The sequence below is a fragment of the Microcaecilia unicolor genome, chromosome 14, assembly GCF_901765095.1.
Source record: "Microcaecilia unicolor chromosome 14, aMicUni1.1, whole genome shotgun sequence".
In the NCBI taxonomy this organism is placed as follows: Eukaryota; Metazoa; Chordata; class Amphibia; order Gymnophiona; family Siphonopidae; genus Microcaecilia; species Microcaecilia unicolor.
Window position 1 is genome coordinate 5,442,050 of NC_044044.1, and position 25,176 is coordinate 5,467,225.

At 40.1% G+C, this 25,176-nt stretch overlaps 1 protein-coding gene and 1 long non-coding RNA gene across 3 annotated transcripts in view; one reads left to right on the forward strand and one right to left on the reverse strand.

Moving 5' to 3' along the window:
• The first annotated feature begins 406 nt into the window (after window positions 1-406).
• LOC115457550 (olfactory receptor 1C1-like) overlaps window positions 407-25,176 on the forward strand; it is a 42,197-nt gene continuing 17,427 nt past the window's right edge. The window contains exons 1-2 of one of the 2 annotated variants that reach the window (XM_030187005.1): window positions 407-491; window positions 1,463-1,548. The gene's annotated coding sequence lies outside the window, so the exon portion shown is untranslated. The remainder of the gene's footprint in view (window positions 492-1,462; window positions 1,549-25,176) is intronic. The other variant, XM_030187006.1, reaches the window with a different exon arrangement.
• On the reverse strand, window positions 5,842-23,884 carry LOC115457577. The gene is made up of 3 exons (XR_003939980.1): window positions 23,803-23,884; window positions 22,709-22,711; window positions 5,842-5,852 (listed from the first exon to the last, which is right to left on the reverse strand). It is a non-coding gene; the product is annotated as an uncharacterized LOC115457577 (long non-coding RNA).

Consider the following 25,176-nt stretch of genomic DNA (forward strand, 5'->3'; position numbering starts at 1 on the left):
CTGGAATTCATTGCCGGAGAACGTGGTACGGGCGGTTAGCTTGACGGAGTTTAAAAAGGGGTTAGATAGATTCCTAAAGGACAAGTCCATAGACCGCTATTAAATGGACTTGGAAAAATTCCGCATTTTTAGGTATAACTTGTCTGGAATGTTTTTACGTTTGGGGAGCGTGCCAGGTGCCCTTGACCTGGATTGGCCACTGTCGGTGACAGGATGCTGGGCTAGATGGACCTTTGGTCTTTCCCAGTATGGCACTACTTATGTACTTATGTCGAGAAAGAAATCAATTTATTTCCTGTAGTAAGATGATTCAACATGGTAGAGAGACTGGCTGAGGTGATACAGATATCTAAGGAGGAAAGATTACTGAGAAAAAAGTACATTGGCTTCTGCAGGTTAGAGTTGACACAAATTAGCATTAAGAACATTGAATTTCCCAGCATCGAGATCAGGAACATCAATAATACTATCACAGAAATGAGGAACTGCAGGTAAGAATTGTCTGAGAATCCCAGGAGGGTGAATTCTTTAAGCAATGTACCATCTCTCTTCTCCATAAATTCAAGCTGCTAATCTGTTGAAATGTAAAGCAAAAATAAACAAATAATGTATATTATTATAGCTGAAGTTAGAAATCTGTATTTCAGTACTCTGTACCATTTAGTCATTAGGGATGGGAAGCCATAACATTTTTATTTTGTGTCATTTTCCATACTGCGTCTGGGGATGTTTGTTTCAGTCATTTTCATTGGCCAATTGGTCATTTTTTTCATCTCAGGAACAAGTCACTGAGCCCCAGATTCTGTATATGGTGCCCAAAATTGTGCACCCAAACTTTGCATGCATTGGGCATATTCTATAATTCTGTGTGCAGCTCAATTGAAAAATGAGCAGCTAATTGGTAACACTTGGGCTCTAATAAGACATTTTTGGTGCTTATTGGAAAGAATTAAAATTAACATGCATCTTCCTAGTTGGGATTCTATAAGGATATGTACGTAAATTTTACGCATGGATCCAGAAGTGGGTGTGACCATGGGAGTGACATGGGAAGATCAGGGGTGTTCTTAAAAATTGCGTATAATGTTATAAAATTTGGTAGGTCTGCATCTAATTTAGGAATGAGGATTTACATCAGGTTTCAGTTGGTGTAAATCCTCATGCCTAAAATTGGGTGCAGATCCTGGGGCTAAGCACTGTTCTATAAACAATGCCCACATTTGGGTGCCATTTATAAAATTTAGTCCTGAGTGTGCACCCTTTCTCCTATAGCACACACATTTATTCTGATAACATGCACATCCACAGTGTTCACGCATGCATGATGGGTCGAGCATATGCCATGGTGCACTATCAACAAAGAGTGTGTCCCTTTTGATAAATTATGTTGTCCTCTTTCAAAAGAGTGTGCACTATTATCAGCAAATGAAAATCACACATTGTTTTTTATGTTTTTTCTCAGGTTTTAACAGCATGCAATGACATGAGAATTCCTCCAGAGTTCTTGGAGTTGACAGTACCCTTATGATGATGTCTCATATTAATTTGGTGATTAAGGAATCTTTTTATGTGTTTAAAAATAATGAACTATTAAAAATATTTGAATACATCTTTATCTAGGCTTATTGTGCAATCTCATATATTGTTCAAAATTGACTAATGTAATGTAGTCTTTTCTGGTTGTGCAAAAGCTTCCTTGAGGCATTTACAGAATGCTGCAATCAGACTGATTTTTTTCTGTAGGCAGGTTTGATTCTTTATCTCAATATATATCTAAATTACATTGGTTGCCAGTTGACGCTAAGGTCCAATTTAAAATGGAGGTTATGGTTTTTAAGATTTTACATGGTGAGGTTAAGAACATAATAATAGCCATACTGGGCCAGACCAATGGCTCATCTAACCCAGTATCTTGTTTCCAACAGTGGCCAAGCCAAGGTTTATATACTGATGTCTATCTTTTAGGACATACCTGTAAACATCCGTTCCCCTTCTGAAATCAGAGTTGGGCATCCATATTTTGACTCCTATCTATTTCTACCCAAAACACACCCAGACCATACCTACTTGCTACAAGGACATATCCTAACTTTAGATTTGAGTTTCCATGCAATATGGATGTCTAAAGTCAGGTTTTCAGATGTTCAGAATACAAATGGCGCTTCTAAAATAAGAGCCATAGGTGCTCCTTTTCAAAGCACTTAGACTTACAAAGTTCCACTGATTACTCAAGTAACTTTGTAAGTCTAAGTTACTTGAGTAATCTATGGAACTTTGAAAATATGCATTTTAGTCTACTATGACTTGGATAAACCCGACATCTCGAAATTCATCAGGGGTTAACTGAACTTGATTCCACTCAGAAAGAGCAAATTGCATTTTCTTTTCATGCTCAGTGAAACAATGCATAAAACCTGATATCTTGAATAACAGAGGAATGCTGCTCAGAATGCTTACTTGGTTCCTGACAGAGTTTGATACATATCTGCATACTTATAAAACATTGAATTATATTGAAGATAATCTGTGACTTACTTTTTTGATACAGTTGCTGTGTAAAAGTTGTGCTGTTTGTTTCTGAGGTATAGGAACATGAAAAGAGGAACTAAGGGATGATCTGATATGATGTCTCTGCCTCACTCCATCCTCTGTCACATCAGAATCAATTTCCCCCAGAGAATCAGGGAACAGCTTGACTCAATTTCTGTAGCCATAATTTTACTTAGAATGTGAGTTTACTATGACAGAATGCTGAATTTGATACTCTCTTTTGATTCTATAAAAAGTTAGGAATTGGGCAGTAGATGTATTTTGGTCAAAGTAACAGTAGCACAATGACACCAATGCAAAAAAAGATAGAGTCCACCGTGATACTGTCTATTAAAGTTTAGCTCAGCCATGTCTATAAAGATGTCAAAGCATCTGGGACCCAACTGCAGTCCCAGATGCTCAAAGGACGATCAATTCAAATTGTGTTTGTTTTATTTTGCTCCCTAATGGATTATCAACAACATTCTCTATAGACATTTGATCTCATTAATATAAAGCTAAAAAGAGAGAAACTGATTTTGAAAGCCAAACAGCAGAATACCTATATGGGCTTTCACATGCAAAAAATGAAACACTGGGGGTTCTTCCAAAATCAGGACAATAAGAAATACATCTAATATTTAATTTGTATTATCAGTCTTTTGTCTAACATCAGAATGATGTACAATAAATTATAAACAACAAAATTAAAAGCCATAAAAATAACATTACAAAACCCCACCCCAGTAGACCCCAGTGAGCCCCTATAAAACCAGAGATAGCATCAGTGTATGTGTCAGTGTGTATGTTTGTGTTGGGGGTGTACCTGCAAGGGGGGTTATAATGATGGTTTGGCTATGGAAGAATAGTTGCTTTAGGGGGAGGGAACCACAGGCACATGCTCACATGTGAGGGAGCAGAGGGCAGCCTCCCATAAAAGGGGAGGATTTCCTGAAGGGGGTACCATTGGGTGGGATCACAATTGGGGTGGGGTGCATCAGGAAGGTGAACCATTGGGGGATTGCTATGGTTGGAAGGGCTATAGGCATAAAATATACATTTCAGGATTTAATACATGCTAAGCTTTAGTAAAAAGTCACTAACGTAATATATCCAGGAATGGGAGGCTCCTACCTGGTTAAATGATGTTCAGCTGCTAGGATAGTGTTGCTGAATACAGACCACCTCAGTACTATTAAGATAGTGTTGGGGTGGTCTGGGGACAGAGTAGACACAGAGATAGAAGTTACTCAGTAAGTGGCAATTTTTAATGGTGATTCCAGATAGCATATCTTGATATAGTTAGGACAGCAAAACAATATAGTTATCTAAAGAAGGCTGGATTCTATAAATGGTGCTCTAAATTAAGTGCTGGAAAAAAAAATCAGTGCTAAGCACACTTTTGTAAAGGGTGTGAGCAACCTGACCATTATCCTATGCTATTCATCCATGTTGGCACAAATGATACTGCTAGGCATCCCACTGAATGTATCAAACATGACTTCTTGGCTCTGGGACTGAGAGTGAAGCAGTTGGGTGCACTGGCATTGTTCTCATTCATTATTTCTATTGGTGGTAAATGCCAAATGAGGGAATCTTGCATCCTGGAACTGAATGAGTGGCTGTGTGGATGGTGTCAACTCGAGCACTTCAGTTTCCTAGACCATGGGATGATTTTCCAAGAGCTACTGAGCAGAGATGGTGTCCTTCTATCAAAGTGTCTTTCAAAACAGGCTAGCTAATGTACTGAAGAGAGATTTAAACTAAATTTGTTGGGGATGGGTGAAAATGTCACAACGTCATTAATAGCCCTCAGGAATGTAAGACATCAAATTCCTTTATAGAAATGGGAAAAAAGGATATCTGGAGAATATTGTTTACCAATGCCTATAGTATAGGAAACACAGGTTTTTTGGGGGGATTTGGGGGGCTCAGCACCCAAGGTAAGGGAGCTATGCACCTGGGAGCTATTTTTATTTTTTAATTTTTAAAAGTGCCCCCTAGGGTGCCCGGTTGGTGTCCTGGCATGTCAGGGTGGCCAGTGCACTACAAATGCTGGCTCCTCCCATGACCAAAGGGATTGCATTTCGCCGGGATAGAGATGGCCGGGCCCGGTTTCCATTATAGCTGAAAAATGAAGCCGGCCTCTAAACCCGGCAATCGATTTAGCCGGCCCCAACCGTATTTCAAAAATACGGCTGGCTCTGCCATTTTGCAGAGCCAGCCCCGAAGATAACCAGCCATCTATTTGGCCGGCACCGTTCGATTATGCCCCTCCATATCTTTTTTGAGATGCGGCGACCAGAATTGAACACAATATTCGAGGTGCGGTCGCACCATGGAGCGATACAAAGGCATTATAATATCCTCATTTTTGTGTTCCATTGCTTTCCAAAAAATACCTAACATTCTATTTGCTTTCTTAGACGCAGCAGCACACTAAGCAGGTTTCAACGTATCATCAACGACGACACCTAGATACCTTTCTTGGTCTGTGACTCCTAATGTGGAACCTTGCATGACGTAGCTGTAATTCGGATTCCTCTTTCCCACATGCATCACTTTGCACTTGCTCACATTAAACGTCATTTACCATTTAGACGCCCAGTCTCCCAGGCTCATAAGGTCCTCTTGTAATTTTTCACAATCCTCCCGTGATTTAATGACTTTGAATAACTTTGTGTCATCAGCAAATTTAATTACTTCACTAGTTACTCCCATCTTTAGGTAATTTATAAATATGTTAAATAGCAGCGGTCCCAGCATAGACCCCATGTTGACTTTCTGGTGAATTTTCGAAAGAGAAGGGCGCCTATCTTCCGACACAAATCGGGAAATGGGCGTCTTTCTCGCAAGTTCGCCCAAATCGGCATAATCGAAAGCCAATTTTGGACGTCCTCAATTGCTTTCCGTTGCAGAGATGACCAAAGTTCCCAGGGACGTGTCGGAGGTGTGCTTAACAGATGGGTGTCCTTGGCCGATAATGGAAAAAAGAAGGGCGTCCCTGATGAACATTTGTCTGACTTTACCTGGTCCCTTTTTTCCATGACCAAATCTTGAAAAGTTGCCCGAATTGACAAGATGACCACCGGAGGGAATCGGGGAGCAGTTTTTAGTGGGTGCAGTGAACTTCATGCAGGCGGACCCAGGCCCATCCCCCCTACCTCTTACACTTGTGGTGGTAAATGTTGAGCCCTCCAAACCCCCTCAAAACCCACTGTACCCACATTTAGGTGCCACCTTCATAAGGGCTATGGCAGTGGTGTACAGTTGTGGGGAGTGGGGTTTGGGGGGCTCAGCACACAAGGTAAGGGAACTATGGACTTGGGAGCAATTTGTGAAGTCCACTGCAGTGCCCCCTAGGGTGCCTGGTTGGTGTCCTGGCATGTGAGGAGGACCAGTGCACTACGAATGCTTGTTCCTCTCACGATCAAAGGGCTTGGATTTGGTCGTTTTGGAGATGGGCGTCCTCGGTTTCCATTATCAGCAAAAACTGAGGGCGCCCATCTCTAAGGTCGGCGATCTCAACATTTAGGTTGTATATATTAAAACTGACAAAATGGAGTCACAAATATAAAATGGACTCCAGAAGTGCAGCTGGAATAGCTGACACTGAAAATCTGACATTATAATAACCTTTATAAAGAATGTACTGAGAACCCTGAGTAAAAAGGGAGTAGAGGCAGGATGTCTACAGCATGACCATGAGATGAAAGTAAGAACAGAGGTTGGCAAGACATGTGAAACAGGTGTCTGATAGTACTGCAGAAGGGAAAAAAAGGGGAGAGAAAGTTAGACGCCAGAAGGTTTGAGATAAACTAGTAACGAGCTAAATGAAATGCAAGGAATGTATGATGATGCCAGAATTATGTGTATATATGAAAGGAGACATTTGTATTAGCAAGCAACTTCTTAACAGGCAACTTCATCTCTGTATTTGATGAGATTGTTCCTAACTTGCTTCCTATGTAATATTCTTGCATAGCCCTGTCATCCAAATGGCAGTTGAATAAAAAGAAAAATTATACAGAATTTTTGCTTTTATTTCTTTATTTTATTCTTTATTCTTTTTTGGTGAAGATACTCAGTAAACAAGTTTAGACGAGGAGGTTTAAACAATTGGCGACCGCGGCAGGACCGTGCACGCACAGCCATTATTTTTGGTTTGATTTTTGCATTAAGGTGTCCCGGTCTTACGATACTGATCAGCTCGTGAGAGGTCCACTGCAATCTTCCGATACCAACGGACGGTGAGTATAAAATAGTGACGTCATTCTTAACTCTTTTCTTCACGTTTTAACGCTGCTTTCTTTCTTCCCGCTTTTTTGTTTATATTTTCTTTTATTGTTTATTATTGGATATTATTTACAATATTATTGTACCTGCTGTAAAATGGCTAACATTAACATTGACATAGAAGTACCTGCACAGGATTCTGAATCTAAATATACCTTGTTTGTAGATAGTTCTAGCACATTTACTCCTGTGCAACATGTTATAGCCGCTTTTCCTTTTGATGAAAAGCGCATTAAAGATTTACATAAAAAATGGTTAACATATAGCAAGAAGAATTCATTTCTAGGTTGGCCAGAGCATGGCTCCTTTGAAAAACCTATACTATGGCAGTTGCTTAAATACCTCCAAGATAATAAGACTAAGGATTCCTTGAAAAAGCATTTACATGTTTGGAATCTATTTACAGTAACTGCTGACATGTGGCACTATGATAAACAGCAATGCCAAAATAAAGCTTTTGTGGCAGAGCGAGAAAGGGAAAGGCAGGGGATCTCCCCTTTCCAATCTGTTACTCCATCCGCACCACCTCCATATGAGGGTGCTGGTCAGTTGGACACACCAGGTATATATCCAAATTTAAAAGATTTATCTCAAATACAAGCTGAAGCCACGGTTGCTGACAGGACAGCTGCGGGTTATGAACCTTGGGGGTCTAAACCGAAACCCAAGTCTAAACAACCAAAGCAGATTGTCATAGAAACAGATTGTTCTAATAATGAGACTGATTCAGACCATGACACTGATAGCGGAGATAAAACCCAAACATCCATTCCCAAGACAAGGAAAAAGGATAAGAAAAGTAAAAATAGACAGAGGGCGGATGTTGAAATGAAAGGCACGTTTACGATGAAAGGGAATGTTGAAATGTTAAAGAAGGATAATACAGAAGGCGAGGAGTTACGAGACCCTGTCACTAGACCTAAAACTAGTAAGAAAAAGGAGGATAAGGAAAAGGGAGAGATTCCAGGAGAAGATACGATCGAACGATGGTCAGCAGATAAAGATTGTTTCTTTAAAGGATTGATTTTTCGCATACCAATGTCATATAAAAATCGCTTTGGGTATGCATTTTGGGATACTGTAGTCCAGACCTTTTCAGAAGAAAACACACGTTTACCCACTAATGTGAAAGGACCGACTAGTCTGGCTGAGGTTGATAAATTAATAAACAAGGTCCAAACGAAGGGAATTGATTGGTCAAATCAAATAGAAATATTGGAGGGACTCAATTTATGGAGAGGTTTATTGCAGGCAGAAGAGCAAGATGGGGCTGAGACAAATAAAGACCAATCCGTGGTTAAGAGTGCGTATCCTATATTTACACGCACTGATCCAGTAGGACGGAGATTGGAAGTCTATAAACCATATAATCCAGTTGATATCAGTACCATGATTAATAAATTACCAAATATTCAGAAAGGGGCACGAATTTGGTTAGAGCAAATGGATACACTAACAGCAGGAACACAATTAGCAGTTGGTGATTTTAAAGCATTTTGTTCTGCTGCCGGCGTTAGTCTGGCACAACTTGCCGTGCAGTCACAGAACCCTGCAATATTGAACCACACCCAAGATGGTGCAGCCTTAGTAGGGAATGCTAGGCGAGAGTTGACAGCCGCATTACAAATTATGTACCCCACTGAGATAGATTTTTCAGCCATTACTACTACCAAATGGAACGGAAAGGAAGATTTTACTACTCACTTGATGAAATGCATGCAGATTTATAAGGCTCAGACCGGAGACGACCCTGACGTTGCTCCGGCCTCTGCTATTTTTCTGCATTTATTTCTAGTGACACTACCCATGAGTATGAGAAGGAACTTAGACAATGTGGTGGCTTTAGCAACCAAGCCATGGCCTGAAATTCGAGCTACATTGTTACATTTCAGTGCTATACATATAAAAATGATAGAAACACCAGCAAAGGAACAACAAAAATTATCAGATAAGTTGCTGGCCATGCAGATAAAAGAGATAGAGGATAAGAAAATACAACGACCCACTAAGGTACAGCAACCTATTTATTATATAACACCTCCTGGTCAAAATCAAAGTCAAGCTTATCCTCCGGCACCATACCAACAGGGATATCAACAACCTTATAATCAGAATAATCGTGGTAGAGGTATGGGACGAGGAAGAGGGAATAGAGGAAGGGGTTTTAGTCAACCCTCTCCCAACAGACGAGCTAACGTTCAATGTTGGGTATGTCAAAATTGGGGACATTATGCGAATGAATGTCCAGCAAGACAGCCAGCATTTCCAATAGTGCCAAATCCTATTAGTCAGCCTCAGCAGTTAACACAGATGCCCCAGAACTTAGGGCAAATGATAGGGTCTAACAATCCATTTGTACAGACACAAAATGCGATTCCAGAAACTCAGAATCAGCAGAATATACCACTCCAACAATTCCCTTTATGGGAACAGGAGAAAGATGAGGAAGATGTTTACTGACTAACCGAAGAGGGAAATGATGATTTTACTTTTTCTTTGTCCAACCAAGAACCCTTTATCACATTGTTTGTAGGGCCTGAAAAGATTCCTATGTCCTTTTTAATTGACACCGGAGCCACTAGATCAGTATTGAGTACTAGAGTTAGGGGTGTACCCTTAAGCAAAAGGATAGACACATTGGTAGGATTTGAAGGAAAAAAGCAGGATAAGCGTGTTACTGTGCCCACTGAAGTAACTTTAAAAGCATCTGGACCTAATATGAGGGAAATGAACAGGAAGGGAATTATTGATTTTGTGTTGGCAGAAAATTGTCCTGTAAATTTATGTGGCCGAGATTTACTTTCACAGTTAGGACTTACTTTAAAATTTCCCAGATGTAAACAAAGTTTGCTGATTTCAGTTGTACAAGATATGTTTTATGTTGACGAGGATGATGAGGGTATGCAGGTGATGCAAAGATTACCAGCAGATTTATGGAGCACATCTGATGATCCCTATGGATTAGCTAAAATGGAGCCCCATGTGATTCGCCTTAAACATGAGGGTGATGGTCCTGTCTGGCCACCATACCCTATAAGGCCGCAATTATTATCCAAAACTTTGCAGCATATTGATAAATTGTTGAAACATAATATCATAGAACCATCAAATTCACCGTATAATACACCTCTTTTTCCAGTTCCTAAACCACATGGTGACGTAAGAATTGTTCATGATTTACGAGGTTTGAATGATTTGGTAAAAGCTCAGTTTCCAGTATGTCCAAATCCTTTGACATTATTACAATCACAGCCTATCTATGCATTTAATTCGGTTATAGACTTGTCAAATGCTTTCTTTGCCATTCCTTTAGCAGAGGAATCACGAGATTTAACCTCATTTACCTTAGACAATAAAGCGTATCGTTGGACAAGAATGCCACAGGGATATACCGAAAGTCCATCTGTTTTCTTTAAGCAGATAACAGAAGACTTGAAATCATTTAAACAATTGTTACCTGACACTGTGTCTCTGTTCGTGTATGTGGATGATATTTTATTATCTGCATCCACAAGGGAGGAATGTCTTTCATGGACAGTGGCGCTGTTTTATCAATTACTATCAAAGGGTTATAAGTGTAATCGAAATAAGTGCTTTGTGTGCAGGGAAGAAGTTACCTTCCTAGGGCAAACAGTTTCAAGTAAAGCTAAGGTTATAACACGAGAAGCCCTAACAGAAATTTTGAAATCCCCATTGCCAAAGACACTTACACAATTGAGAGGATTGCTGGGCTCTCTTAATTATTGTAGACAATGGATCCCTAATTATTCTCAATTAGTTAGCCCACTATATCGACACTTGCGTGTACCGGCTGGCACACCGCATAAGACTCATATTCAGCTTACCCAGAGTGATATTGTTATTATACAATTGTTAGTAAAACATTTAGTATCATATAATCCATTAACCACAGTAGACCCCAAAGAAGAGATACATTTATGGATTAAAGATATGGGTACTACTTGGGCAGCAATGGTAAATCAACAAGACACCTTTGTGTCACCTGTATCATTTTTATCAGGAACCTTTAGTCCAGTAGAAAGGGGAATGGAGAACATTCCTCGTTTCCTGGTAGCCGCAGTTGCGGCCGTTGAGAAATGGAGAGCAGTTATGCCTTTCGGTCCTATCATTATTCATTCTGACCATACAGTCCACAACTTGCTGTCTACTAGCCAGATAGCATTAACTAGTACGAGATTTGGAAAATATCAGGCCATATTAATAGGACAAGATGTTCGTACCCAGCCATTGACTAAAGAAAATACTAAACGAATGGATGCATTATTTAAATTAGAACAAGAGACTCAGGAACATCTAGATGGGTTAAAGGATATTCCAGTTTTTCGGTTACTTATATTTGAACCTCTTGAAGGAAAAGGAGACATTTGGTTTACTGATGGAGCACAAACAGGCGAGCATGCTTCATTTTCAGCACTTAAGGTTCAATCAAATCAAGGAAACACTGAAATTTGTAAAAAGATTCAAAAACGATTACCAGTAGGCACAACAGCTCAAGAAGCAGAACTAACAGCAGTACTAGAAGCTGTGAAACAATTAGGGACAGAAAAGAAAGGGACTATATATACTGATAGTTCATATGTAGTTAGTTCATTGCAATATCATTTGTTAAAATGGAAAAGAAGGGGATTTTTAACAGCAAATGGAAAGCCCCTGAAACATGAAAGTTTGTGGGAACAATTGTTAAACTGTTTGAGTGATAGAGAAGGAAGAGGATTACATACAGCCATTGTTTGGGTTCCTGCCCATACAGGAGAACAGACATTTGAAGCAAAAGGGAATGATCTAGCTGATAAGGCAGCTAAAGAGGTACTTTCTACCATGGTAATTACCCGTGCTCATATACAGTGTACTGAGACACCATATCCACCAGATGTCTCACAACCCCGAGAAAAACCAACTGAAACTGAAAAATTGAAATGGCAGAATTTGGATTGTACAACACACCCTGACAAAAGTAAATGGATACATCCTAGTGGAAAAATATGCATGTGTACTTCAGAATTAATTAATAATTTCTATAATTGGCATGTTACATTACATTTGTCTGCTTCTGACATGAGTAAAGCAATGGAAGCTTCATTTTGGCATCCTAATATGCTTTCTTATGCCACAAGAGTTGTACTAAATTGTTTAGTTTGTTCCAAAAATATAGTACACAGGGGACCAGTTATTTCTCCCGGATCCATTCCAATTCCCACCGGACCCGGAGTAGAATGGCATGTGGATTTCACAGATATGGTAATACCGGTAAAAGGTAAAAGGTATCTCTTGGTCTGGGTGGACGCTTTTACAAAATGGGTAGAAGCGTTCCCCTGTAAAAAGGAAAATGCACAAGTAGTAATTGAAACTTTTTTGCAGAGAATATTGCCAGCACATGGCTGTCCTCAGAAACTTGTTACAGATAATGGTACTCATTTTGTTAACGCTTTGGTCAAAGATATGACTGAATTGTGTGGGATACTGCACCGAAGGGTGGCAGTGTATAGGCCCACTTCCAATGGCCTAGTAGAACGATACAATGGTCTTTTAAAGACTAGATTACGTGTGCTCTTGCAAGCACTAGCAGGAAAGGAAAAGAAATATACATGGATGGATGTGTTACCATTGGCGATATTTCAATTAAGATCCCATCCTAGCACAAAGCTACAGATTTCACCCTTCCAGTTGCATACAGGACGAGACCCCAGAGGGGTACCTGTCGAAGAAATTAATAACGATAATGAAGGAGTGACTAACTATTGGAAACAAATAAATCCAATAATAAATTTGACAAGAGATATGGCAATAGCCAAATCTAAAGAAGTTCCTAACATGACTTTTTGTTCATCTTTTTCTGTAGGTCAGAAAGTTCTTCGGAAGAATTTCACACACAAAACCTGGAAAGATCCTATCTATGTAGGACCATTTGAGATTAAGGAATTAACTCATACAACAGCAAGATTATCAGACCATACTACTTGGGTACATTTATCTGATATACGTAAGGTTCATGATCTAGGACTACCTGAGGAAATAGAAACCACTATTGCACCTCCAGAGAATAGAGAACATTGATTAACAACATTACCAGTGAAAAAGGATTATGAAGGCTTTTGTAATCTGTTTGCTGGTAGGACTTACTTATGGACTCAATACATATGTTGAGAGAATTCAACATGCCTCAAAGACTCTTAATCTGACTAACTGTATTGTTTGCACTCCACTTGTTACTTCTGTACTTACCATTCCAGCACATGTTCATCCTTACTCTATGATTAAGTTACAAGGTATTCATAACTGTTTCAGTAATGGTACCTGTTATTTGGGTCGGGGTCATGAACACAGACAATATTGGACCAATGTTACTGCTCAACGCCTGCCTTCTTTGTTTGCTCATACCATTCCTGCACTAAACTATTGGTGTCTGATAAACTCTAGTTCACTTCAGGGTATGATGCCTAATGTTTTATGTAATTATACTTATGACATACAATCTCGAAATTGGACTGTGTTACAAGGATCCTATGTCATAAATCAGACTGCAACATCTATAGCTTGTGCTAACAAAATGTTCTGTAACCGGACACTGACAACTTCTTATGTGACTTCTACTAACCTTACTCTTACAAATTTGACTTTCTTCTTTTCATTATGTCAATTTAATGCCTCTTCTATACAAGCCATTACTGCTATGCCTACTGCGTGTTCTTCACTTAAGGCACTAAATAATCCTATTTTTCCTTTTTCTCAAACATATGCTTTATATCACAACCTAACTTCTCTATAGTCTTTACGGTTGGGAGATTATTTGTTATGTGATAATATCCTGTACACCTATCTTCCATCATGTTATAAGTTCTGCACTCTTGTTCAACTAAATTTATTTGATTTGATTATTCCATTAAATGACACATCTCATAGTTCTAATAGTCAGAGACGACGTAAAAGAGATGTTTCTAGTACCTCCTTTAGTGCTTTGACAGGAGATGACCAAGCTTTACAATTAGCATTAGATTATATTAACAGTACCTATCCTATGACTAAGACACGTTTAGATGCTTTGTCAGCCACTGGATGGCTTCCATTTGCAGGATCTGCTATTGCAGCTGAAATGGGTATGTCAATCAGACGCTTACAATCACTATTACATGTTGTAACACATGAATTAGATATAGCTATAACAGCACTTCAAGAGGAAATTGATGATACAGCGAGATATGCAATGCACACACGCATGGCGGTTGACTTTATGTTAGCCCAATCTGGAGGAGTGTGCGGCATAGTGAATGATACATCGTGTTGTTCACTTATTAGAAATCAATCAATAATTGTAAAAAATGCAATGCAGTGCATCCTTTCACTGGCAAGAATTGAAGTGAGTGATTATAGGGGAATTTTAGACACATCTTGGTGGGATTCAATAACCGGATGGTTTGGATCCCTGAGCCCATGGTTAAAGGGTCTTGTTTCAGTCACAATGGTCTTCATAGTTGTAATACTGTTGTTGCTTTGTCTTATCCCATGCTGTATGAAACTATGTGGGAACATGATGACAAAGATAACAAATACTACTATGATAACACATAGGGAACATGTTAACATATATCCAGGACATGGACAGACAAAGGAAAGAATGGCATGTAATAAAATCTATTCAAAGATTAATCATGAATAACACTTGACAGAAACTGTATGCTAGCTATGACGGCCTCTAGAAAGGGAGTAATGAGAAATACTATATCCCCATAGAGCTCAAACATGCTAGACATACTATAGTGTTTGCCAAAAAAAATTGTGAACGCTGCATACAGCGTTCAAGGGAGGATTGTATATATTAAAACTGACAAAATGGAGTCACAAATATAAAATGGACTCCAGAAGTGCAGCTGGAATAGCTGACACTGAAAATCTGACATTATAATAACCTTTATAAAGAATGTACTGAGAACCCTGAGTAAAAAGGGAGTAGAGGCAGGATGTCTACAGCATGACCATGAGATGAAAGTAAGAACAGAGGTTGGCAAGACATGTGAAACAGGTGTCTGATAGTACTGCAGAAGGGAAAAAAAGGGGAGAGAAAGTTAGACGCCAGAAGGTTTGAGATAAACTAGTAACGAGCTAAATGAAATGCAAGGAATGTATGATGATGCCAGAATTATGTGTATATATGAAAGGAGACATTTGTATTAGCAAGCAACTTCTTAACAGGCAACTTCATCTCTGTATTTGATGAGATTGTTCCTAACTTGCTTCCTATGTAATATTCTTGCATAGCCCTGTCATCCAAATGGCAGTTGAATAAAAAGAAAAATTATACAGAATTTTTGCTTTTATTTCTTTATTTTATTCTTTATTCTTTTTTGGTGAAGATACTCAGTAAACAAGTTTAGACGAGGAGGTTTAAACAAGGTCAACCGTATTATCGAAACGAAAGATGGACGCCCATCTTGTTTCGATAATACGGGTTGCCCCGCCCCTTCGCCGAGACGTCCTCAGAGACGTTTCTTATTATTTTCAGTCGGTTCCTTCTTCCATTTTCTGAAGGATTTTCTTTTAGCTCTAATAGCTTCCTTCACCTCAGTTTTTAACCATGCCGGCTGTCGTTTGGTCTTCCGTCCTCCTTTTTTAATACACGGAATATATTTGGCCTGGGCTTCCAGGATGGTGTTTTTGAACAGCATCCATGTCTGATGTAAATTTTTGACCCTCGCAGCTGCTCCTCTAAGTTTTTTTTTTTTCACCGTTCTTCTCATTTTATCAAAGTCTCCTTTTTTAAAGTTAAACGCTAACATATTTGATTTCTTATGTATACTTACTTCAAAGCTAATATCAAATCCGATCATATAATGATCACTGTTATCAAGTGGCCCCAGCACAATTACCTCCCGCACCAGATCATGTGCTCCACTAAGGACTAGGTCTAGAATTTTTCCTTCTCTCATCGGCTCCTGTACCAACTGCTCCATAAAGCTGTCCTTGATTTCATCAAGGAATTTTACCTCCCTAGCATGCCCCGATGTTACATTTACCCAGTCATTATCGGGGTAATTGAAATCACCCATTATTATTGTGTTGCCTAGTTTTCGTCCCTAATTTCCTTTAACATTTCTGCATCTGTCTGTTCATCCTGTTCAGGTGGACGGTAGTACACTCCTATCACTAACCTTTCCCCCCTTACACATGAAATTTAAATCCACAGTGATTCCAAGAAGTGTTTTTTCCTGCAGAATTTTCAATCTATTTGATTTAAGGCTCTCCTTAGTATACAATGCTACCCCTTGTGAGGAACCTCTGAGGGTCAGGGAAGAAGGGATTCAGGAAAGGAGCAAGATGGGTAGGTTTCATACCCGGGATTCCAACTACAAGTCTCAGAATCCTAGGGGCTGGGAAGCCACGCCCCCAAAGAGGCTTAAGTTTCCCAAGAGCTGGAGAAGGGAGGAGGACTACAGTTCCCAAGAACCCCTGCAAAGCCCTGGGGGCAAGCAAAGGGAGCAGCAAGGGAGCTACAAGTCCCAGGATCCCAAGGGAGAGGAGGGGGATTGGCTGAGGATGAATAATCAGGAGGGAGATGACCAGCTGGGGACCATAAAGGGAGAGGAGCCCATGGAATGGGAGGTGGAGAAAGAGGTCGGAGAGGAGATCCAAGCCAAAGATGACTGGGGAAGTGAGCCCATGGAGATTGCTGCTCTAGCTCAGGTACAAGGGAAGAAGTTGAAAGGCTTCATAACAAACCTTCTTCAAGGCTGGGGAAAGCTTGGAGGAAAAGTAAGCAGCTGTTTCACTCAAGGGGGAGAGAGGTGCTGTGCTGTAAAGCAGTGAATGATTTCAGCTGTGGCCAGAAGTCAGACCCGGCTGGAGAAACAGGTAGTGACTTGAACTGTGTCCAGGAACCTGGTCATGCTGGGGAAGCAGTGAGTGGTTTAAACTGTGTCCAGAAGTCACGCCATGCTGGGGAAGCAGTGAGTGATTTGAACTGTGTCCAGAAGTCATGCCATGCTGGGGAATCAGTTAGTGATTTGAACTGTGTCTAGAAGTCATGCCATGCTGGGGAAGCAGTGAGTGATTTAAACTGTGTCCAGAAGTCATGCCATGCTGGGGAAGCAGTGAGTGATTTAAACTGTGTCCAGAAGTGGTGCCATACTGGGGAAACAGTGAGTGACTTGAACTGTGTTCAGAACACTGCCATGCTGGTGAAACAGTGAGTGATTTAAATTGTATCCAGAAACTATGGCCGGGGGGGGGGGGGGGGGGCAAGGGGTGATATGTGCTGTAACCAAGGACTGTGTCTGAAAGAAGAAATATCTTGGCTTTGCTGATGAAATAAAGCGGTTTTAAGCATATTTTTGGAGTCTGCTTCTGGGAATGCTATGTCCAGGGAAGGGTTCATTTTCAAAAGAGAAAAATATCCAAAAAGTGGCATAAATCTGCATTTGGACATTTCTCACAAAAACATCCAAATTGGTATTTTCAAAACTAATTTTTAGACATTTTTCTATGAAGTATGTCAGAAGTGTATTCAAATCATAAAGGGGTGTGTCAGGAGCATGTTAAGGGTGTGATTTGGGTGTTCCTAACACTTAGACGTTTTTCAGTCATAATGGAACAGAACAAAACCGTCCAAGACTAACACTAAGATGTTTTGAGCCAGACCTGTTTTTATAAAAAATAAGGCACAAAAAGGTGCTTGAAATGACCAGATAACCACTGGAGGAATTCAGGGGTGACTTCCCCTTACTCCCCTAGTGGTCACTAACTCCCACCCACCCCCAAAAAATGTGATTAAAAACATTACTTGCCAGCCTCTATGCCAACCTCAGATGTTATACTCAGGTCCATTAGAACAGCATGCAGGTCCCTGGAAGTCTATTGGTGGGTGAAGTGCACTGCAGACAGGTGGACCCAGCCTCCTACCTCTTCCTACCTGTTACACTTGTGGAGGAAACTGTGAGCCCTCCAAAACTCACCAGAAACCCACTGTACCCCGTAAGGGCTATGATAGTGGTGAACTGTTGGGGGTAGTGGGTTTTGAGGGGTTCAACAGACAAAATAAGGAAGCAGTGGTGAGATATGTACCTGGGTGCATTTTATGAAGTCCACTGTTGTGCCCCTTAGGGTGCCCTATTGTTTTCCTGGGATGTCTGGAGGACCAGTCTAATAAAAATGCTGGTCCTCCTTCATCCCAATGGCTTGATTTTGTGTGTTTTGAACTTGGACATTTTTTTGTTTGAAAATGGACCAAAAAAACAAAACATCCAAATACAAAACCTTGTATTTTTTTTTAAAACAAAAGCTAGATGTTTTTTTTCTTTTTTTGAAAATGACCTTCTTTCCTATTCATATTTTGGATACTTTTTGCAAAACATCCAAAGTCGGATTTAGACGTCATTTTGAAAATGCCCCTCTTTGTTTCAGTACTATGAAACATTTGATGCACAGTCTGACAGGGTTGCCTGCACTCCATACTGCCATTCCCCTCATAACCCCAGACTCCTCCCCAACACCATCCCCACCTGACCTGCCCACTTTTTTTGCGAATAGTCAGAGGTGATATTCAGCAGCACTGCCTGATTTAGTGCTGCTGAACATTGGGGGTTAAATGGTCCCAAGGGAATTAAGTAGGCAGGAGCCTCTACTGCTTCTTAAATCGCTTTGAATATAGGTCCTCAAATAAATAGAATATTAGATATTCTGAAGGGTAATATCATAATCTCTTCTTCCTTTACTTGTCTTTTCAAGTTAAACAAACTAATAGAAATTCCATATGATTTCAACATTCATTCAATGATCTGGAATAATTCATCAATTTTAATGAATAATAAACTGATACTCTGGAAAGAATGGTTTAATAAAGGAATCTTAATTGATAATAAATTGAAACCTTTCCCAATGCTACAAAGACAATTTGTATTACACCCAAAGCAACAATTTTGTTGAATACAGTTACATTTTATGAGTTTCAATCATTATCCAAGTTCGCTATGTACACTTCAACCCTTCCTACTTGAAATTACCATCTCAGTTCACGAAAAAGGACAGTTCACATCTCAACTTTATAATTTTTTTTTTTTTTTAACTAAATCAACCTTTAAAGAAGACAGGTCTTTGTTCAGTATGGTAATCCTAAATACATTCTTCTCTCACTAATCATCAGTGGAATACTTTTTGGGCTCAAATAAGTAAACCCATTTCTTTATCAACCTTCCTGTAATCTCTTTTTTTCTACATAATATAATTTTATGGACTCCTCAAAAAAATGAAGATTGGAGATCTGTCGAAAGATAACTTATGTTGATCTTGCAATGAACATCAAAGTACTTCTCTACATTTAATGTTCAAATGCCATTGTGCCAATTTATTTTGGACCAAAGTATGACAAGTTATCTCATTCATATTCAACTTTACTGAAACCATGAATCCTAAAAAGCTTATCTTTGGTTCATTGACATTAGATCATTCTTTAGATGTTCACAAATCTATACTTTTTGACATATTGATAGCAATCACCCTTAAATATGCACTATCCAGCTGGAAAGATAATTCACAATACAAATGTTTGGTGGAATAATGTCTTACAAATTCACAAATATCGTACAGCCACTACTGGTAATTTTCACATATCTAATCATAAAATGTGGTCACCTTTACAACAATTTTGGGAGTCAGATCCAACTAACTAGCCACCTGAGCACAAACATTCAATTTTTTTAAAAATATTTACTTCTACATTTTTTAACTTACTATTCATATAACTTCCATTAAAGTACATTGTTAATTTCATCAGCATATTTCTTGAGAATTTGTATTCATTGAATTCAAACTTTTGAACTGTCATAACATTATTCAATTTTCATCCAATTATATGTATTATTGTTCTACATTATCAATACATTTATAAGAACTGTCTTATCATATAGTTTCTCATATGGAATGAAAGTCGGAAAACATTGTTCTTGTATTGTGTATTTGTTATCCTTAAAAGTTTAATAAAATTTACTTTCAAATGCATAAAAGTTCTTAAGATTTTAGGGGTCCTTTTACTAAGGTGCAGTGAAAAATGGCCTGCGCTAGTGTAGGCTCATGTTTTGGATGCGCGCAGATCCATTTTTCAGCGCACCTGTAAAAAATGCCTTTTTGGGGGCTGAAAATTGACATGTGGCAAAATGAAAATTGGTGTGTGTCCATTTTGGATCTGAGATCTTACCACTACCCATTCACTTAGTGGTAAGGTCTCACGTGTTGACTGGGCAGTAATCATCAATGAGCGTAGAATGCTGATTACCGCCCGGATAGTGCTGTACGCCAGAAAATAAAATCAGTTATCCTGCACACATAGTGGATGAATGTAAACAATGAAATTACCACCGGGGCCACATGGTAGCTGGACGGTAGTTCAAAAGTGACATGAGTTGGATGCACATAGGCACCTATCAGGTGAATTTTCGAAAGAGAAGGGCGCCCATCTTCCGACACAAATCGGGAGATGGGCGTCCTTCTCTCAAGGTCGCACAAATCAGCATAATCGAAAGCTGATTTTGGGCACCCTCAACTGTTTTTTTTCCGTCGTGGGGACGACCAAAGTTCATTGGGGTGTGTCGGCAGTGTAATGAAGGCAGGACTGGGGCGTGCTTAGGAGATGGGCGTCCTCGGCCCACAACAGAAAAAAGAAGGGCGTCCCTGACGAGCACTTGGACGACTTTACTTGGTCCATTTTTTTTCATGACCAAGCCTCAAATAGGTGCCCGAACTGACCAGATGACTACCGGAGGGAATTGGGGATGACCTCCTCTTACTCCCCCAGTGGTCACTAACCCCCTCCCACCATAAAAAAAGTTTTAAAATACTTTTTTCCCAGCCTCTATGCCAGCCTCAAATACCATACTCAGGTCCATTGCAGCAGTATGCAGGTCCCTGGAGCAGTTGTAGTGGGTGCAGTGTACTTCAGGCAGGCAGACCCAGGCCCATTCCCCCCCCCCCACCTGCTACATTTGTAGTGGTAAATGTGGGCCCTCCAAAACCCACCCGAAACCCACTGTACCCACATATATGTGCCCCCTTCACCCCTTAGGGCTACAGTACTGGTGTACAGTTGTGGGGAGTGGGTTTGGGGGGGTGGGGGGGCTCAGCACACAAGGTAAGGGAGCTATGCACCTGGGAACAATTTTTGAAGTCCACTGCAGTGCCCCCTAGGGTGCCCGGTTGGTGTCCTGGCATGTCAGTGGAATCAGTGCACTATGAATGCTGGCTTCTCCCACAACCAAATGGCGTCCTCGGTTTCCATTATCGCCGAAAACCGGGGATGACCATCTCAAAAACGACCTAAGGACGTCCATCTCTAAGGTCGACCTAAATTTCATGATTGGGGAATCCCCGACTGTATTATCAACATGAAAGATGGTCGCCCATCTTGTTTTGATAATACGGGTAGCCGCGCCCCTTCACCGGCACATTCTTAGAGATGGGCGCCCTTAGAGATGGCCGTCCCCATTCGATTATGCCCCTCTATGTGGCTTAGTAAAAGGTCCCCTTAGTTTCTTTCTAGAATGTATAAAAATAATTTCTCCCTTCAGGTCCATGGGTAATTGAATATATATCAAAATTACATATGTAAAAGTTTCAAACGTTAAACAACAACAAAACTGTGATTTTCTGAGACAGAAATTATCCTTGAATGAAAGAGGGAATAAAATAGAGAACCTATTGGATTTTATGCCTTGCACTTCAAGTAATCAAATATATCCACAGCCACTTAGGATCCAAAAAACTCACTCCGTTATTCACTTATAGACCTCAGCAGCGCAACTTCAAGCTCAAAACTTTCATTGCTCTAAGCTTTATGTACTCACTCATCACTGGTCTTTCATTAAACTATGTCTAACACCAATATCTTGCTGTGGTATCTAAGTTTATATTGATGTAACATCTAATTTGACCATCCAAACAGTATTTACTGATCCCGAATAAGTATCTAATATCTATAAAAAATGTGAAGAATCCTTTAAATAGGAAGGTACTTGCATCACTTCATTTTGCAAAAACCAGTCAATAAACTTGGAAAGAAGTTCAAATACTGAACTCGGATGCTGTTCAACTAGAAACTGAGCCTGTTTAGATGTCAACATACCCTGTTGTAGCTTCATCTGTACCAAATATTTTATCTGGTCTTGCAGATCTAAAGTTGCACCTCCTGGTCTATTATATAGTCTCTATTGCAACCTTGCTATTGGGATGCCCTGTCTTCCTATGTTTTGGTCATACCTTTGAAAGACAACTTGTTCAGAACAAGTTTGTTACAAAAGTAATAAATAAATAAATAAATAAATAAATAAAGACAACTTGTTCTGAACTATGCACTTTTGAATGACTGTCGGCCTTCCCCCAGTTTCTAGTCTAAAAGTTGTTCTATCTCCTTTTTAAATTCACACTACGCCATGCTACACATACCAATTACACAAATAAATCCAATAACAGCAGCCTGGTCCCACACCATTCCAGAATAGGTTCCCCCTTCCCCAGAATGTTGCCCAGTTTCTTACAAATCTAAAACCCTCCTCCCTGCACTATCACCTCATCCATAAATTGAGACTCCAGAGCTCTGCCTGTCTCTTTGGCTCTGTGCATTGAATGGGGAGCACTTTTGAAAATGCTACCCTACCCCAGAAGGATTTAAGCTTTCTATCTAACAGTCTAAATGTGGCCTCTAGAAACTTCATTCCATATTTTCCTATGTCATTGGTACCCACATGTACCAAGACATGTACCAGAACTATCTAAAATTCTATCTAGGTGCTACATGAGGTCTGACACCTTCGCATCAGGCAGGCAAGTGACCAGGTGATCCTCATGTCCATCAGACACCCAGCTATGTACCTAATCATCAAATCACCATCTATAATAGCCATCCTAGACTTTTCCTCCAGGGCAGAAGCTCCTAGAGACACATCCTTGGTGTGAGAGGATATTGCATCCCCTGGTGGGCTGGTCCTGGCTACAGGATTACTTCCAGTTTCACCAGGGTGATACTCTCCTTTTAGAAGACCTCTCTCCTACAAGCAGCATAGGCATTGCCATACTGGAAGTGGGACTCCTCTACAATGTTCCTGTAGGCCTCCTCTAAGTGCCAGCTCCCTCAGCTCCTCCCAAGTCTGCTACTATAGCCTCAAGAGAACGGACTCATTCTCTGAGAACTAAGAGCTCTTTGCATTGAGTACACACATATAAACTCTCACCAACTGGGAGATATTCATACATTTGACACTCAGTGTGAAAGACTGGATAGCACCACTATTGCATCTTGTAGAGCTGTTTAATAGAAAGAGACTCAAGATTATATGGTATATTACATAATGTATTTAATGTTTACTTCTCAGAACTAATTAAATGTAATTAAAACTATATTGAAAATTGACTATAAATAAAGAGTTGAGGTAGGGATGGGTGGGAGCTGGGGAGTGTGGGTGGGAATGAGGCCTGAACTAGGTCCTGCTGTGCTTTCTATAGTCTATCTGTTAATGCTGTGCCAGAAAGGTCAAGTTTTAAAACTATGGGGAAAATGGTATGAATACTAGTTAATAAAGTTTGCTTGTTCTTTTTAACTTTTTTAAAATTTTGTGTTTATCAATAACCTATAATTCCTCTTTTAAATCCAATCTTTAAGTTACCAAGCACAGAATAAAATAATGTCACTTATCCAGATAACTGTATTCTTCTCTCATAATTTCTCAGAAAGAAAGTAGGATCTTTCCTCTCTATATAGTTTAAATTCTAAGGAGACTGTTTCAAATAAACCCTTAGAAGCTAACCCAGTAATAAGATTGTCATTAGTAATCTTTGCAAATATTCTACTATAATTCAGGTGGTCTGTACCCATGAGAACTTGTATGATTATCTCTCTACTGTTTCAGGTCAAAGTACCAACAACCCTAACTTTTGAGATCTTAATCAAACTGAGAGAAAGCTTGAAATGGAAACAGCTTCCACTGTAAACTGGTCACCCTTCCAAGACCTGGCCAGGGCTGACCCTGCTTAGCTTCCTTCACAAATGTTCACCAACACCAGGCTTCTTATAACCAAAGCTTTTATTAGTTGCCATTTAACATACTCTTCAGGGTTTATTTCTTCTTTAACTCAAACATTTCTTCTTCAACTCAAACATAACAAAAAGGCATTACTCAGAGTCTCCTAATTAAACCCTTTCCAGACTTAAAGCAGCTCCTCAAACTTTCATAGTTCAAACAGCCAAACAAAAGCATTTACTTTTCATTTCAAGACTTCCTCAGATGGTAGTGCAGCTGTCACCTTTTCAGCAGAGAGTTTCCAAACGTCCACAGAGTTCAGCCAGTACCTTCAAGGGGATCCTCTTCCTCCAGCTGCCAGGTCTCCAGCTTCTCCCCTTCTCTTTCCTACTCAGGCAGGTATATGGTGGTTAATTAGCTTCTCCACCCCTTTCAGGCTCTTCCCTATTAATTCCAGGCAGGACCCAGCCCATAACAACTTCCACCTGTTTCCAGCCCAGGACTCTCCTTGGTCCTAGAAACCTCCACCTGGACCTTCCCCTACTGGCTCCCTCTAGTGACTCCTCACTAATGACATGACCTGGACATTTTCCCTTATTTCTATGGGACCAGCGCCCTCTAGTGGCCTAACCAGGATAGGACAGCCCCTTATTCTTCACACCACACATCAGGGAAATGCCTACAAATTGGCCATAACTCTGTTCTATGAACCATCCATTCTTTCTACACATTTGTATGGATCAGGAAAAAATATACCTCCTATTTCTCAAAAGATCAGAGCTTTGCTATGACCGATAAAAGTAAAGGACCCTATCAGGCTCATTTTCAAAAGAGATGGACATCTAAAAAGTGACATAAATCGGCACTTGGACATCCATCTCTCAGAGACGTCCAAATTGGTATAATCAAAACCTGATTTTGGACGTCTCTAGCGGAAGTCCATCGCAAGGACATCCAAATCTCAAGGTGGTGTATCGGAGGCATGGTGAAGGTGGGACTTGGGCGTTCCTAAAACTTGGACGTCTTTGAGCCATAATCGAAAAAAGCATGACTAAAACTTGGACATTTTCACCCAGACCTGTTTTTATTATGAATAAGGCACAAAAAGGTGCCCGGAATGACCAGATGACCACTGTAGGGAATCGGGGATGACCTCCGTTACTCTTCCAGTGATCTCTAACCCCCTCCTACCCTCAAAACATTATTAAAAATATTACTTGCCAGCCTCAGATGTCATACTCAGGTCCATGACAGCACATGCAGGTCCCTGGAGCAGTTTTAGTAGGTGCAGTGCACTTCAGACAGGTGGACCCAGGTCCATGCCCCCCTATCTGTTACA